Here is a 19,092-nt window from a genome sequence, read left to right as displayed (position 1 = left end):
AGAAATAAAACTGAAAGAGTTATGGACCAAGGAGAATTGGTAGCTATTATTTTCTTCCTCTTAAGTTTCATGTTATATATGAATATCAATGACTATGTGGTTAGACATAATTCAGTACAATTATTTAGTTATCAGGTCAGGCTTTGATTTTCTTGAATTCAAGGTTATTACTATGGTCTTAATGGTAATGAAATCATTGCAATAATTCTAATAATTATCAATTATCCACTGTTTCCTCTGTCCAGGTACTAAGCTTTACATACATGTTTTCACTTAGTATGTTCATAATCCTCTAAAGTAGACACTCTTATCTGCGTTTTATACATGAAGAGCCTAAGGCTCAGTGAATTCATGCGACTAGGAAGCGGTAGGCCCGATGAAAGTGGAAGCCACTGACATAGTAACAACCAAGTGACAAGAGCACATAGCAGTGGGAGTACTTGGTACCACTTTCTGTCAGCCTCAGTGAAGTTCTGAGGGGCTGTAAATGTGAAAGTATATGGAATAAACTTATATCCTCAGATTAAGGAATAATGATAGACAGAAGACAAAAAGCCTTAAACTAGAAGTTAGAAACTTCTAAACATTATTGTTTAAAAATTCTAGTTTAAAGCTTTTCTTATGACTTCTAGGGAGTGATTAATATTTTTGCTATATTAATAAATAGTTATAAATTGTATCTATTTTAATTGCCTCCTCTTACATTAAAGCTTTAGATTACATCTATCAAGGATAATAAGTATTATCTATCAGGAGTTTATGTACTAAGGAATATAATAGCATGTTTTCATGATAACTTCAAAATATAATGAATTTTTTAAGTTTAATATAATTAATTATATTAAGTTATATTTAATTATTTTATATTATATAAAGTTATATTTAATTATATTAATTAAGTTTAATATAATTAATTAATTTTTTAAGTTTAATGTAATTTTTTAATAAACATTTTTAAGTTTAATATAAAGATTTTTTTTAAGTTTCTGGTAAGTTGCTGAGTGTCATGCTGTCTCTGATTTTAAAAGATCTCCCAGCTATTGGGAATACAAATAGGGACAAAAATGTCATTTAGTCAGAAGTTCTTTCTGCTTTTTTATTGTACTTCTATTTCTGCTTAATCTGGTTTCTCTCATTTTCTGATCAGATCCCAATGATACCAAATATTGATGTTTGCCCCTGTATATATATAGTACCTGACAAAAGTCATATTCATTAATAAGTATTTATGTGGTTAACACCTGTAATTTTTTTTCAGCATAAATTTACAAAAAGTTTTTAGTCCAAATAAGAGATTCTAACATAATTTGTCCCAGGTAGGCCATGGGAACATCTTTTTTGTTGGCCCATTTCTCTGTCATAAAGTCTCGAAAAAGGAACTTTTCTGGAAAGTATATTTTCCTTGCATGGTAATTCATAGAGAAAGTACTGTAAAACTAAGCCTTATTAGGCACAAATTATCTGTCAGCATGATCTACTATTTGTAGCTTAACCTTCGTGCTGAACTTCAGATAAATAGTCAAAAACACCTTCTTTTTAGGATTGAAGTTTTTATTTTTTTTCAGAATATGTAGGCATAATTCATATTTGCTTAAGTATTTGCCTTAGTGTTGTTAGAAATGATAACAAATCATTCATTAATGTAGAAAAATACATTTTTGTATATGTAGCACATAGAAAAAGAAAATTTAGCTAACTCCTTCCAAAAGCCATAATGATGTTGTTTCTGTTTAGTCCACTTGACATTCCTTGACCTTTATTATCGTGAAGAGTACCACCTGTTTAAAGTATCTGCATTAACAGACATTTAACTTCAGACTGCAACTCAGTGGTCCAGTGTGCATAATGGTGTTGCTTGCCAAAATCATACATGACCCCAAGACAAATTGGGAGTATGCATCATCTTACATTTCGTAGTATAGAATCCAAGAGTAACATCAATATGAGGCTGAGTTGGGACAAAGCCCTACTTATGCAAATAATTCTGTTGAGTGATGAGTTTGACCCATAACCTGTGAGTTTTGCAACACAGACAGAATAGAAAAACTCAGAACATTTGCAAAAAAATAAACTTAACTTAGGGGCTGGCCCCATGGCCGAGTGGTTAAGTTCACACGCTCCGCTGCAGACCGCCCAGTGTTTCATTGGTTCTAATCCCGGGCATGGACATGGCACTGCTCATCAAACCATGCTGAGGCAGCGTCCCACATACCACAACTAGAAGGACCCACAATGAAATATACAACTATGTCCTGGGGGGCTTTGGGGAGAAAAAGGAAAAATAAAAAATCTTTAGAATCTTGTTAAAAAATAAATAAATAAATAAACTCAATTTAAATATGTATTTAGAACCCATGGTTTCTTCAAGGTACTTTTATTTGAGATAGAGATTACTAATAGCAGCCATTTATTTTTAATACGCCACATGTGTGGTGTTTGTTATTGACCAACGCCTAAGATTAGAAGGGAACCAAAGAGTTTGTCTGGTTCAGACCATCATCTCCAGGCAGGTCTGTTTCGACACATAGAAACTACTCAAAAATTGTGCCTGCAGTGGAAGCTTTGCTGTGGTATTGCTATGACATTATAGTGGATTTTTGGAACTTGAGCTTCCCTCTATTAATAGGTCACATGATATATGCAAATATAACCAAGCACAACTATTATCAATTGAGTTACAATAAATGTCAGGAGAAAATGTTAGCTACTGGCAGGTGTATCATTTATGCTTATAATATTTACCCAAAGCCATTCTATTGCAATTAGAAAATAAATGATTGCATTGGACCAGCCCTGTGGCATAGTGGTTAAGTTCAGCACACTTTGCTTTGGCAGCTCGGTTTCACAGGTTCAGATCCCGGGCGTGGACCTACACCACTCATCAGCCAAGCTGTGGCAGCAACCCACATATAAAATGGAGAAAGATTGGCACAGATGTTAGCTCAGAGCTAATCTTCCTCAGAAAAAAAAAGATTATTGCAAACGAATAAGAAGCAATACAAAAACAGAACCATATAATCTACTTGACTTTTGTTTAATGTGAAATTAAGCATTTTTCTTCTGTTCATGATTCCTAATTGTTGTTTTCCCTTTCCTTTACCTCTAATTCTCGATACATTTTGTTAGGCTCACATCCTTTTTATATCTTTGATTACGATAATCCTACTATTTCCAGTTGAGTCCCTTGATCCTTTTAAAATAAATGCTAGACAAAACACAATCTCTCCAGGAAATTCCTGAACTCTAATCTTTTGGGGTCATTGAGGGCAGCATTTGTTGTTTGGAGAGTGACCTCAGTTCAGCTCTTCTCCAAACAAACCTTCAGATGTTATCTGTGTGTTGTCTCAGGAGGCTGCACTGCTAACCCATAGAGAGCAACAGTAGCGTGCTTTGTCACCTGATAGCTTTCTGTGAATGACATTCATAGGGAAGGGAATATAGGCATCGTGTAGAAATGACTCAGAGATTCTTGACGACTTAGAAAATTGCAGAGTTATCAACAGAAATATATAAGAAAACATAACAATGAAATATCAAATTCGAGTTTATAAGGCTAACAGTTTAAAATTTTAATTTCTAACTAAATCGATACATTCACAATACTCAAATTCAATGATCAATATGTTCTCCAGGTAGCTATTCTGCAAAGACAAAAGTTGCAGAAAAATCTTTCAGTATTTTAAGTTGAGAAGATGTATTATCTTAAAATTGCAGAATAATTTCAGTGCCATTGAACGTTTTTATAATGACAATTAATTTTAGAAGTTAACTTGCAAAGTACATTTTTAAAAATTTCATATAGCATGAGATGAGCAATTCGATAAGTTTTACTTCCTTGCTTGTGAAGTTTTAGAGACATAATCACTCACAAAATCAATGTGGTTTATTGGAATTGAGGGAAAAGCTGCAGTCAATTTTAGAAGTTTGTTAAGAAAACAACATTTTAACTTCTATCTATCTATGCTACAAAGCAACTGCACAAAGGTGCTTGCTGTTTCATGCATCATTTTCCTCGAAAAGGCCCAAACATGAAGATCTCAATACGGCCCCAGCGAGTTTAAATTAGATTGACAGCTTGCTATGGTCAGGAGTGAGTTTCAAGCTTCCAGAGTCCTTCCGCACTTACTAGTCAAAAAAATCACATTCCAAATCAATTTTAAACTGGAAAATTAAGGTTGAAATCAGTATGTAAAGGTTTAGGACACTTCATCGAATATATTGTCGGTGCGTAATTTTAATACAAATTATTTCTATTAAGTTGTTTTCTCCGTGCGATGGGATTTGCTTTTAATTTGTCAACTATAAGTTGCATTTAGACAATTTTCAATTAACCCATCAAGTTATGTTATTATTTGTAATGTGGTGAAGTTTGATAATTGGTGCTCATAATCATTTTGTGTGCTATCAAAGAAAACTTGAGTTATATAATTTACATTTTCGATTTAGCATGCTACTGTATGGCAAACACTTAAATGTGCCAAAGATGTGATGGCTTAATTTGTATATATTTTGTAAAACACAATGTATATTTTTACCCCTTAAAGCAGCTTTGCAATACGAGACTAAATTCTCTAAAGTTAGACAGAAGGAGGCAGAACCATCTGGCGTTTTCCCAGAAACAGTTGCGGGATAATCCTGCCTCCTTCACACTCTTACCACTACTCCTGCATAATTGATAAAGCATTAGTAAAATCAAACTGTTGAACTCTCAGGTTAGTCAGCAGTTCACAGTGACAAAGCCCCACTTTACCGGGCCTTATTAGTTACCCACATCTATGAAAATCAGCGTTGGTGGAAAAATCTTAAAGGCAGACTGATTTGAACAACTCAGTGATGTGTAGATTTAGTAGCACAAAGCAGTGCAATGGCACTAAAACAATCTGTAACTATTTTTAGCAGTAAGTTATATTGAAGATCCTCTAGTTTTTTTGATGTAGTTATTTTCTTATTTTGCTGTATTAGGATGAAAGCCCATTTTGAACTTGTGTTTTTAGAATCGGCAGTCCAATTTCATCATCATGTTTCTTTGCCTGTTTTTTAGTTTCCTTTCTTCTCTCTTTGAGTGAATATTAGTGTCATTCGTATTTCCTACCTCTTGGTGTGGTGCCCCTCTCAAATGGTAGTGACTTTCTGTTTTCTCCAAAAAATATTTTTTTTAAAGAATAAAAATATTCTTTATTTTTCTCTTGGGAATTGTAACCTTTGACAGGGCAAACCAAGCTTAAAATTTAAGAATTTCACAAAGGAGCTTTGTTTGTTTTTCAAAACATCACTAAACCAAATGATCTTTCGAGGCAGGGGTTTTCAAACATATTGTTCACACAATAATGTACTGCCATCAGTTGTGAGGGGCAATGCAAGTTATTTCTTACTGCTAATAATGTATAGCATTTTGTGAATTGGTTTCAGGTCTTTACCATAAAGACAACAAACTGTCAGATGCATTCCAGAGAATGTTTCAATGAGAGAGAGAAGGTAGAGTTAGTGTAAGTGTCCTGGGAATTGTGTGTTGCCTCTTATCCACATAGGAGGTAGTAACCATCACAGTGTACCATAATGGTTGATGAAATTGTGAATTATTGTAAGACTTTTGAGATATCACTTTACAATTTATTCTGCTTGTACAAAAATGTGTTTTAAGATAAAATGTTGATGAAGGAGAAGACATGGAGAGGTGAAGAAAACAGAAATAGTATCGAAGCATCTGTGGAGTAACCAGAAAATCTCTATGCATGATGCTACCCATGTCCTAACAATAGTTGAAGACTATGAATTGTTATCAGGGACTAATTGAATGATTTACAACCATCATCCTGGGAAAAGTCCAAAAGAACACAGGGAACTTTCAAAATTTATTATAAAAATTTTAATGCAGAAAAAACATTGTGGTCATTTCATGTGAATTAGAGTTATACTAAGAATGATAGCAATAATCACTAATTAGAAAGAAAAGTAACAATGTAATTAAATGGTTAATATTTCTATTCATATTAATACATGTTAAAAATCTCTAAAATCTAAATTTTCTTATGCAGAGAATTATATATAATTTACTTATTCTTATTTTGCAAAAATTGAGCTTGCTTACTTTATTAGTGCTAACTGTGAAGTAAAGACCTGAAATTATTTTATTTATTTTTAACTTCCATTGTGGAAAATGACAAACATATACAAAAATATACAGACTAGAAATAGACACATGCATTCTTCATCCAGCTTTAACAATTATCAATTCATGGCCAATCTTCTTTTATCTATCCCACCAACCACTTCCCCACAACTATTTGAGGCAAATCCCATGCATAAATATTTCCATATGCAACCCTAAAAGGTAATAGTTCTTTTCTCATGCAATCACAATGCAATTAATTTAGCTAAAATGTATAATAATCACATATTATTAAATATCAGGTCAATGTTCAAATTTCCAAGGAGCTCATAAATATAATAATTTTTCCATAGTTGTTTGAAGAATGACTCAAATACTGTCAACATTTTGTAATGATTCAATGCCTCCTAAGTCTCTCTTAATCTATAAATTCTCCTCCATCTCTCTCTCTCCTTGTTTTTTTTTTCTTTTTCACGTTCAATTTATTGGTGAAGAAGCGAGGAGGTTATCCTACCCATCTTCCCACAGTCTGGACATTACTGATGCATAGCTGTGGCATAGTTTAAGATGTCGCCCTGTCCCCTGATCTAGAGACATGATCCCATTTAGATTTGTTTGTTCCATCCTCTGGTAGAACTAGGATCATAAGTGGTAATGTGATTTTTCATCAAGAGATCCATGATATTTGGATGTTTCCTATTTAGTGTTGTTACCAGCATTTATGCTCAACGCTAAGATCTTTCGATATACATATATTAATGTTGTTTAATGAGGCTATTTTCATTATGTTATTCCTTCCTCATTTATTAATTGGAATACTTCTAAAAAAAAGGAAACTTCACCTTTTCTACAATTTCGTAATCCAGTGGCACAGTATATATAGGAAAGGCTGGTTAGATGTTTAACTCTTTCCCTTTATGTACCACTACTCAAAAGAATGACTCAGTTCCCTATCATTCGGAGATGACTAGTTAGTTTAGTTTAGTTTTCTGTTGCTTTAGTAGCACAATAGACATTTGAATGTAAATATTTAATTTATTGATCTGTTTGTATTCAAATTTTCCATAATGGGCCAAGGGAGCCTCTTCAAGATGGTTACTTAGCCTTTTCGGCATGACTCTTTTAATCTTTTATAATTTTCTTGATAACTGGCCTGAAAGATGTTCTAGGTTTTTGTTGACCATTTCTTTTTTAAAATTAATTAATGTATTTTTCATTATTTCTATTGAGGTAACATTGATTTATAACATTGTATAAATTTCAGGTGTACATCATATTTTGCTTTCTATATAGACTACAAAAGTTGAGTTGCCATCTGTCGCTGTACATATGTGCCCCTTTACCCCTTCATCCCCCCCTCCCACTCCCCTCTGGTAACAACCTATTTGTATCTATGTGTTTGTTTATTTTTCTTCCATATATGAGTGAAATCATATGGTATTTGTCTTTTTCCGTCTGACTTACTTCACTTAGCATAATACCCCAAGGTCCATCCATGTTGTCACAAATGGCAATGTTTCATCTTTTTTATGCCTGAGTAGTATTCCATTGTGTATATATACCACATCTTCTTTATCCATTCATCCACTGATGGGCACTTAGGTTGTTTCCAAGTCTTGGCTATTGTGAATAATGCTGCAATGAACATAGGGGTGCAAACATCTCTTCAAATTAGTGTTGTCGTGTTCTTTGGGTAAATACCCAGAAGTGGAATAGCTGTTTCATATGGTAGTTCTATCTTAATTTTTTGAGAAATCTCCATACTGTTTTCTGTAGTGTCTGCACCCGTTTACATTCCCACCAGCAGTGCGTGAGGCTGTCCTTTTCTCCACATCCTTTCCCATGCTTGTTATTTCTTGTCTTTTTAATAATAGCCATTCTGATGGGCATGAAGTAATATCTTATTGTAGTTTTGACTTGCATATTAACATTGTGTCTGTGATATAAATTGCAAATTTTTTCCCTCAGTTTTATGGGGTTTTTTAAAGTTTTATGTATGATTGCATTTGCCATGCCAAGATTTTTAAATACTGTCATTTTTTAGAAATCAAATTACATACCTTTCCTGTTGTTTGTTGAGTTTGAATCATAGTTAGGACATTCACAAATTATAGAGAGTTTCACACGTATTGTTACTTCTGGTATATTTTACATTGTATTTTTTTACATTCAATTATTTTATACACTTGAATTTATTTTGGTGCATGATATCAGGAATTGATCCAACTTTTTCTTTTTCCAAAAGGCTCAAGATTTGTTTTTAAAAGTCAGTCAAAGACAATCTGCAGTTCTCTCAAAATACAAAACAGTCACTCTTGCTCTGACCATGCTAGGTCAGAGGCTACAATTTTTTTCAAATACTTTGGAAGATGAATTATCTAGTGTCAATTTCTTGGATCGGCTTAATTTTTTCACTAAATTAACTGGTCATTCACAAAATAACCTTCTTACTCTGATATATGTAGATCAACTAATGACTTTTAAGATTAACCATCAGCCTTAAGTAACATTCTTGATTTTCTTTTGTCCTTATAGCCAGGAGTTAGCATTCATACATATTTTCCTATAGTTTACAGCCAACCACAGACATACTTAAAGGAAAATTCCACCTCCTACATGAACTCATGCCATTTCTTTGTTTGTTACAAAATCACCCTGTGTACATTTTATACATGGCTCTGCATTTCGAAGGCACTGAATAAAGTGCCAAGGGAATCATCATTTGGAATTGTCTTGGGTTTCCTTCCAACAGCACATTCAGAGCCAATTAATGCAGGAAAGTTATGGTCCTCCCTTTATACATGTTAGATGTGAACGTATTATGTGTGCAAAACTGTGCTGGGCCTCCTGGGAATGCAAAAGGTTTTTAAGACTCCATCCTTTCTTTGTCTGACTCTCCTCACTCTCCCATTCAGGGAGTGGGGAGAGGATGAAACTGTCCTATTCAAGCAAGGGGCCTGATCCTGAGATATGGGTCCAGTGGGGCCACAATGAAGGTGTTGCATTCTACCCAAGAGAGTTCATGAAAACAATAAAAGTACTAATAGCTATCACTTATTGAGCTCTTAGCACGCTCCCACTGCTGTGCCAGTCATTCACATGTGTTTCTCATTTAATGTTTAAAACCATCCTGTAATGTAGCATACTATAAATGAAGATGCTCAACTCAGCCCAACTATAGATATTGCCAAAGACTATGTTAGTAAATAACATGCCTGGAATGTACATTTAGAACTATTTGAATTAAGCCTGGGCTTCTAACCACCCTGCTGAATTTTGCACGATCATATCACTGAAAATGAGCCAAGCTAAAATCCTGAGTGTTTGCCAAGCATCAAATGCAGAAACAAAATATGAACACCAATCTGAAGTGAGCAAGACTGGGGTGCCCATAACTCAGCATCTTTGATGATTGAGAGTTTGATGTGGAAGGGTTTGGCCTGGGGCTTACGTGAAATTTAATTTGGACGTATCCTCAAGGTTGGGTGAGACTTCCCTCAGGAGTTTTTCAGAGGGGAGAGTAAGATAACATTCATTTAGAAATAAAGTAAGATAGAGGTCTGTCCATGGTTGAATATGTTGAACCCTTATTTTTATGCAATTACTTTGTTTGGAAAAAATATAATTATTTCTGAAAGAAAATGTTTTATTTCAAGAAGCTGGTGAACTTAGAGGTTTTTATGAAATATTTTGCTTAATGAAGTGGAAATTATTTTATGTGCCATAGTGAGTAATCTATTCTATGTCATAGGCTCCCTTATTTAGTGACAACAAATGCCATTCTTTGATTTTTCCACAGTATGTTTTTAAGTTTCTTAGCAATCTTGGTGTGGCTTTAAAAATTCTCTACGGTGTGTCACAGAAGTCAAGAATTAGGAATGTTTCAATCTCTTGATACTAAGGGTAAATGCCATATTTAACAACATTCAGTTTTGTTTGTAATGATTTTTTATTTTCTTTGTCTTAAAAAATTTTAATATCATATTTTTGTGTGTATCAAAAGCCTTCTAAAATAATTCTAGAGGATTCCGTTACTAAGAATCCATATCTAAGGAAGGATTTTACTGTAAAGTCCTTAAAAAGGATATCTATAGAAAATTATTCACTATATAATTCTAGTTCATTTAGATTTAGTGTATGGAAAAATTATATAGTAGATAAAGTCTTTCTTTTTAAAAAAGAACAAGGAGAGAATTAATGATCTCACCAATAAAAAAAAAAGTAAATTCCACCTTTTCAGCAGAAACCACACACATAAAGGGCTAAAGTTTCTGTGGTGGATTGAGAGAGAGTAACTGAAAAAGGGAAACTAAAGCATTCATTCGGTCAAGTCAGAGGAGACAAAGAAACTCTTCCGGGTCTTCGACGCCAGTTGAGGCTCTATGTACGTTCAAAATGGTCTTGCAAATACTCACGGAAATGGCATGTGTTTCAAAGGACTGTCATGAGCTTGATTCTACTCTCTTTAACATACAGGAGTAATAAAATATCATCTGTTTTTATATAGCATGATAACTAAATGCATTAAAACTTTCATCTTTGATGTGTGTTTTTTAATTGATCGAATTAGTTTTCTTAGTTGAACATAAAAGGTTTTGTGTGTCCTTTAAAGTATTCTTTTTATTTACCAACAGTGTGACCCAGCTATTCTGCTTCTAAAAATTCATCTTCATTTTACCTCATACAAGTGTGAAAAGAAGTATTTGCAAATATAGTCATTTAAATTTTGTAATAGCCAAAAAGTAAAGAAAACAATAACCCACATTCTACCAGAGGCGCTTTCATAAATTTAGGTTTATTATGCAATTAAATGGCTAGGTAGCTATTAAGTATAAACTAAATCTACATATTTTAATATGGAGAGATGGCTAGGACGTATCATTGAGTGAAAGAAAAAACTTTAATATCTGTAGCGAGAATATAAAAATATATACAAATTATTAACCGCGATTGTCTTTGAAGAATGGGTATTGCTGTGAATGTGTGTGAGTGTTTATGTCTGTCTTTGTTTTGGCAGGAGCATCTTATTATACATAATTGTGGGTGGTTTGGGTTTTTATAGTAAATTTACATTTCCCAATAATATTTAAGAGTTTGAATTTTTCTTTAAGTTTCACACCTGCACATCATTGAAATGACTTTCCTATGGTGGCAGCAGCATGCTTGAATTCTAGATAATGTGTCAGAAACAAAATTAAAAAGCAAAATAAAACTCATTTATGTTCAAGTAAGAAAACTAAAGTTGATAAATTTAAAAACACAGATCAAAGATTAAAGTTTTAATGCATTTAATTATCATGCTATATAATAAAAGGAACTGTATGCTAAGGAGAGTAGAATCAAGATCATGACTGTTCTTTGGTTTTGTCAGATTTAAACAATTATCTTTCAGCACTGCTCCCGTTTATCATCTCAAACATTCTAAGAAATATAAAAGTTGAAGAGGGGTAGATTAAGGATGATAGACATAAGAAAAGCAGGCATGTATTATTTTCACATACTGCATGTATTTATTATAAGAAGGTTTACCATCTTCAGATAAATGCCATTTTTAACACTAGTCACGCTTTTTAAAAAACTAGAAATAAAAATTTAGTGCGCATTGAAATGGATTGCTTTGGGATTTTAACTTATTATTATTTCTTATTATGATATTTTAATTTAAACCCTTGGCATCAAAGAGGTTCAGAGGGGGTTCAGTACTTAGAATTTAAGATTCTGAAAAAATTCGCATCACAATTTTGCACAAGGAATTGTCCCCATTGGTCAGGTTGTGCAGTGCATGGAATGAGTGGTATCAAGATAATTTTCCCTTAGGGTGGATCTGCGGTTTTGAACATCACTTTGTGAATATGAAATAAAATGAAAGAGAAACCTGTTTATCTCACTTACTCAGTGTCCAAAAGGAAAATGCAAGAGAAGATTGTGGATTTAATTTTCCTGAAGCAATGGAATAGCTGAGAAAGTGGAAGATCACAGGTTAGCAGATTTGCAATACTGATTTTGTAGTCTTATGTATGCTGCATGTTTCAAAGATAATCAGTTATATGCAAATTTTGTGTGCAATGATGGGACTCATTTGCTAAGGAAAACCTATTTCCCCTGGCTTGAAACGAACCCTCTGAATTACAGTTCTCTGATCTAACTCTAGGCCCTTTCTTTGCAAAATAGAGAAAGGCTTTTAAATCATTTCATTTTAAGCAACAATTAAATGAAATCCATGGCAAAGTGAAGAACGATGTGCGGCTGCAATCATTGGGTCATACCCACTGTTGGTTAACAGCTAAAATATGTGACAATATCTGTGTGTTCTACATGTGCTCTTTTTCCTAAAAAGCTAGCACTTGGGAGAGCTTGAGATATTAAACTTACTGGTCACACAGAAGTTTATTTGGGGACATTGCTGTGCTTACTGCAGAGGTAGGTTTTTCTCTCCCGCAGTACCTGTTCAGATGTTGTGTTTTGAATATTCTCATTTCCAATACTATTCTCATTTCCAATACTATGTAAAGTACACTATTCATATATATGTATAAAATTTCAATTGAGGGGGTTGACAACTATTTTCATATAAAATAAAAAACTAACAGGAAAATTAAGAATTCTATAAGATTTTAGGCTTATTCCTCATGCCATACAAAGAGGTTTTTAATCAGCATTTAAATAAATATTGCTAATAATTTCAAGATAAAATTTACATTGACACAGAGAAGAAAGGATATGTTGAATTGCTTATTGATTTTATCAAATATAAACAATCATTCTAGAACATCCAGATTATGATAAATGGTACTTGAAATAATCCATATTTCTTATGTTCTTTAGTCAAATTAGCCAAATATTTGCTAATTTTGTCCTATAGAAATGGCCATACCAGTTCATATTAGCCATTTTATGTGAACAGACTGTCAAATCTTGGATGGCCTTCCATCTTTCCTCTTATGATCCATGTTTGCTCAACTGATGTATGAGGGTGCGATAGCCGTGGAGACCAGTGGGATCAATAGACTGGTAACAGACACAGTGTCTTAGGGCCATCCTTGGGAAGCAAAGCAACTAGTCCAAAGTTTTACATTTGTATCACGTGGATAATGCTAAGTCAGTGGAAAAGCTTGAATAAATAGAGTGTTCAACACTTTTAGTTTTGTGATTTGTTTGCTTTCCTTTGGAGAATCTAACCTTTATTCCGTGTTCTTGGTCTCACCTGTAATCAGCTGAAGAATAACAATTAGGTTTAACAATGAAAGAAAACACTGCTAACTGACAAAGCCAATGACAACCAGTGGCCTCTGAGAAACTGAGTCTGTATCTGTGTTTGGAGCAACCAGGACGTAGGAAAATGTGATAACTGTCACATAGAGAAAAGCTCCATAGGATCAGGAGCCCTATCTGGCCTCTTTGTTGCTGCACCCAGTGCCTAAGAGAGCACACAGTAGGTGCCCAAGCAATATTTGATGAATGAATGTTGTTAAAGACACAGATTTCCTAAAGACATGCTTTTCTATGACAGTTTGTTTTTCGTAAACTAGGAAGTTTCTCCTTAAACAGATTATAAATTTTCATTTTTAAAAGGACAGAGACATATTGAGAAGTAAGGAAATTTTAAAAGATAGCTATTCTGATTAGCTCAATAATTTGTCATAATATCACAAAATTAAGTTGTAATAAACTCTGCTTGTGTAGTTATAAAGGGCACTGGTTAAGTAGCCAAACAAAAGTGTTAATTTGGATTTGTTGGGAGTTTTCTGAATGACTATTATTTGTCTAGTCTTTTTTAAACAGCTCTTAAAAATTACATGTATGTAATATATATATATGTATGTGCACACACTTAGATATATACTATACATACATATACACACATTTATATTTGTAATTTTAAGTGATTTGAACGTTGATCCTTTATCATATGTGAATTGAAGGTGATGGAGAAGCTTTGAAAGGAATATATTGCTTTGTTTGTTCTTAGAACCATAATGTTTGCTGATTATGAAAGTTCTAGAAATCATTGATCATTAATGTTAATATGCATTAACATTATTAAGATTTTTGATATATGTTACCAAATTTTCCTGTCAGTTTTTTAAAATTTTCTCTTCATCATTTTGCCTTTCTTTTCTTGCTTTAATGTTACTTCACCAAAAATATGGGTAGAATGTTATTATTTTGAACGTATCTTTTATTCCAGTGCTCCATTCGTAGACCTCTTTGTTATATATTTAAAAAAGGAAAAACTACTGGTTTGTTGACCTTTAGCTTTTGAACCATGAACTTTGATATTTCTTTCTTTGGCTCAAGTCCATAATTAAGTGTTTTATATTAGACAGCAGTGCATTTATAATCCCCAAACAACACTAGTCAGCTTATGCATTAATCAGTTTTGCTTACAATAGAAAAAAAGCTCTGTAATCTATTAAAGAATACTTTGACACATTTTAAGAATGTTCTGAGATGTCCTGGAAGTTCTTTCCTTTAAATTTCTCTCATTAGTTGATGTACTTATAAAGTAATGTATAGTCAGAAAAAAAGTAAGAATGTGCAACATATTTATGAATAGAAGACTCATAGAAAATGGATCTATACTAAGGCTATGTCTATAGGACACCAATTTAGCAGTTAGATTCCCCAAAGTATGTCATATGGCATCTTAAGAAATAATTGAATTTCTAGTCAAAATATATTGATGGTTTCTCCTTCTGAGGAGACTTTGTCTGATGATTGATCAATATGTCAAGTTCCTGAGGCTGGAGTAGAATTACAATAGATCTATTCTATGCTGAATGCAGTTTCTAAGTGAGAATTTTTGAGTTGTATCAAAAGATGAAGATGATTTATATATACCTTCTAAAACTAGGAAACCTGTTTGTATAAGTCATGCATCTTTTGGGTATCTGTTTTATAGATTATGTTTATTTTTAAATATTATGTAATAATAGTCTAGGTATTTAGACTAATAACTATAAGCTATGGTTACTGTTAGAATCTTTAAAAAGTCAATCTTTTTTTTGTCATCTGTCCCAAAATGAAAGAACATGTTATTTGGATTTCTTCAAATAAATATCCCATTCAAAAATGTGGTATATCACAATTGATATATCAGCAAATGAAATACCTCCAAAGAGTAAGTCTCAAATAATAAACACGGTGTTGAGAACTGCATCAATCACTTTTAAGCTGTGCTGCGTCGCCTCGCTCTCCCTGGGACCTCACGTAAGTCTACTGCATTTCCAGTGCTTGTCAGTTATGTGAGTAACTTTTACACATAATAAAACTTTCTCTGGCTCTTCATTTTACAGACGATGACTTTACAGGACTGTTGATGTCCAATAGATTATTTTTTACATGGTTTCTTGCTTGGCCTCTGGTGGTTTCAAATTGCGTCTAATCCAAAGATCGAATAAAGTGAACATCTTTCTCTAATTATCGAAGATCAAGTGATCCAATTGACTTTCATTTGCCATATTTTAGAACTTGGAAACATTAGTAGATAATCTTTTACTTAAGCCAAGCAAATGTCGATGACATCTGTTCACTGCACCACAATTGAAATATCATAAATATGTGAAAATTTATCTTATGACTATGCACTAATCAGTGTGCTTTCTGATTTTGGTAATCAGTGTTAGACACTATAATATAAACATTAAGTCCACGAGTATGAAATTGAGAACTTAAGCTCTCCTTCTCATTATACAGATTAACAAGCAAACACATTGATGTGAAGGTTAAATTGAAGCCTGGGTGTATGGAAATCAAAACTTGCTATGTGACTTCACGGAGCAAAATCAGCTGTATTCATTTCCTAGTGAATTTCATTTCTCTATCTCCTAAAGAAATAAACAGTGTATCATCACTTGTTGAGCATTTCAAATATTTTTCATTAAAGTTGTAGAAATTGACTTTTGTTGCTATTATTAGTAATAGTAAGCATTAATATTATTAGGAGGGTCAGCACATTTTTTCCTTAAAGGACCAAATAATAAATATTTTACGCTTTGCAATCCAGAGGTCTTTGTGGCAACTACTCAATTCTGCCATTGTAGCCAAAGGCTACCACAGCAAATACATAATCAATGGGTGTGCATGTGATCCAATAAAATTTTATTTATAAAAGCGACCAACTGGACCGTAGGTTAGAGTTTGCCAATCCCTATATTAAGGTTACTCTATAGTTACATAGAGTTTTCACATATTCACAAATTAATACAACAATCTCGTGTTACCTGGGTATAGATAATCACTTTTTGCAGACGAGGAAACAAGAGTTCAGACTTGACTTGCACATACGAAGCAAAATAAATGAGACTCAAGTCCCCAGACTGTAACAGATGCTTCTGATGCCTGTTGTCTTATACAGCAAGCCACTCTGAAAGTCAAAATCTATATATTGTTTAATTAACGAAAACTTTCTTCCACTTAGTTCTAAACTTTGTTATACCAGAGCATAATGACAAGATGATTGTACGAGCTAAAAAGAGGCCACAGCTCAGATCCCAGCCACGGATCTGACATATGCTTAAGATTTAGGAATGTGAGGGCGTAGCGTACTCAGGAAGATTAACACAGACACAGAAGATTGACAGCTTGTTGTTACTTCATTAAGAAAAGCCAATTTCTTATCCAAATTTTTTTAAAATATGTGTTGAATACATTAATAAATGAGCAACATTGAAGACATGATTAAATATGTTTGAAAGAAATGGTTAGGAATGACAATAACAATATAGTTTATGCACATACTAAACCATTTGTGCTACATTTATTGAATAATCACAAAATAATTATTGAACGCACGCTCTGAGTCAGATATTCCAGCAGAAGCTGAGAGGAAGCAGGCAAAATTCCTATGCTCAAGAGGCTAAAATATAATGGAAAGGCATGGGGATTTTTAAGGGCAATCACAAAAAGAAGTGAGTATGTTAGACATGATTGAAAGTGTAGGTTTTTAATAGGTAAATGGTAGTGTATTTTTAAATATATGTAGTGGTCAAAATACACTTTATCTTTTTTAGTCTAGCAAATGATCATTAGTCAGAGTTGCAGTTTTATTTAGAGGACATCATTTAAGAAAAAGAATAAGTAAATTGGGGAAGTCTATAGAAAAATAATCAAAGTTTCAACATGAAATAAAAACAAATGCTAAATACCAAAGTCTTTTTGACACTGCAAAGAAAGTTATTTTTATGGTTGTATATAAAAAGATTTTAATATACTTTTAAAAAATGTACCTTTTTTTTAATTAATGTTATGATAGATTACAACCTTGTGAGATTTCAGTTGTACAAAAAATGTACCATTTTTAAAGTTTAAATCAGTATGAACCTTATATATGACTATATATTAAAAATTAAAATATTAATTATTTTTACTGTAGAAATATAAATTTCAGAGTTTATCTGTCTTTTAAAATGAAACCAAAAGATTTTACTGCAAGCATAATATCATATTAAATTGGAAACATTACATTCATCTCCTGCTTATGTCTTTAAGCAATATAAATTTGTTCTACAGATATAGTGTTTATTTTAAAATTAGAGTTAATAGTTTTATTATTCCAGTACTTCATCACCATAGTTAAAAGCTTTGTTATGAAAAAAAGGTTAACACAATATTAAGAACTTTTGATTTTTATTTCCTGTATTTCTGTTTGTGGGAAGGGAGACAAAGGGGATATTTTGATATGGAAGAAAAAATTAAGAAGCGTTTAAGATAACTGAGATGAAGATTTCTACAATACTCAAGATGTAAAGATAAACTGAGGATTATGCCTTTCAATTTCTTTAAACAATTAGCTTAAACAGGTTACCTGAAATATAACCAAATCAGTAATCTGTTGTATATTCTTAACCAAAGTCAATCACTGATTTTTTTTGAATTTGCAATTATACCAACACAATTCTGGTTTCAATTTGTACAAAATAAAGTACATAAATGAGGGGAAGAAATGAGAGAAAATGAAAGAGAGATAGAGGGAAAATTACGACAAATTATAATGCTAAGCAGGAAGATTTTTGAATGCATAAAATATTTAGGTTCTTTCTGTATTTTCCTTCAAACTAAGACATTTGATAAAAATTCTTATCTTACCCTCCCTTTCCCTGAACCTCATCTAAAGAAGAGGCAGTGACAACAACACTAATAGACCTGATTCCCATCCTTTGTCACTGTCCGAGTTTGCGTTGATGTAGTCATGAATCACGCCCATAGAGAACATCTCGCATTTCTCATAAACAGTGTCCTGCTTGCAAGAGATGGAAATGTTAATTCCAGTCATTTTACTCTATAAAAATCAGGATTTCAAAAATTTTGTTTGTACTCTTTAATTGTTAGTGAATTGCAGACTCTGTCTATATATATGCAATAAATTTTAATGTTCTCATAGATTAGATATAAACATCATTGTAAAATGCCCATTCCAGGCTCACTTGAGAAATATCAAGATGCCTGGAATTATGTCAATGGATCATAATTAAACAAATATAAGATATTTACCAGTCTAGACCACCTATTAATTAATGATGTGTAAATGACTGAAATCCCTCTGTGACAATGTGAAATATGAATTCTAGTAATCACCCAGGGAATTTGAGATTATCCTTTCTCTTTTATTTTCTTGTACATGCGTATCTTTGCAATCAAGTATTCCATTGTCTACATAGTTGATTTAGTCATTTTATTTACTTTTTGCCGGAGGAGTAGTATGAGGCAGTTTGTAGGTGTTCTTAAAAGTTTAGAACTCAATTATTGCTTATTCAAAGAAAAACTTCCTACATGCTTAATAACATGTACATTTGAACTGCATCAAATTAACTTAAATTAGAATAATTTAAAGTAAAATAAGCACATCACAGCATACTTTCTTATTTTTTATTTAAAGGATACCACACTTGAGGAAAGATACAAGAAGAGGCCCAGTCTCTCTCTGGAACGTGAAGAACAGGATGGGATCTAAGATGTGCTAAGGCAAGCCCCCAGTGTTCCCT

The 19,092-nt window shown here is 32.8% G+C and overlaps 1 long non-coding RNA gene across 1 annotated transcript in view; it reads left to right on the top strand.

Annotated features, from left to right (window-relative positions):
* Positions 1-19,092, top strand: part of LOC111770930 (uncharacterized) — a 109,565-nt gene extending 90,473 nt beyond the window's left edge. The window contains exon 4 of the long non-coding RNA XR_011433182.1: positions 18,987-19,092. This is a non-coding gene — a long non-coding RNA (uncharacterized lncRNA). The remainder of the gene's footprint in view (positions 1-18,986) is intronic.

Source organism: Equus caballus, chromosome 27, assembly GCF_041296265.1.
Source record: "Equus caballus isolate H_3958 breed thoroughbred chromosome 27, TB-T2T, whole genome shotgun sequence".
Taxonomy (NCBI): Eukaryota; Metazoa; Chordata; class Mammalia; order Perissodactyla; family Equidae; genus Equus; species Equus caballus.
This window is presented reverse-complemented; position numbering and strand designations above follow the sequence as displayed.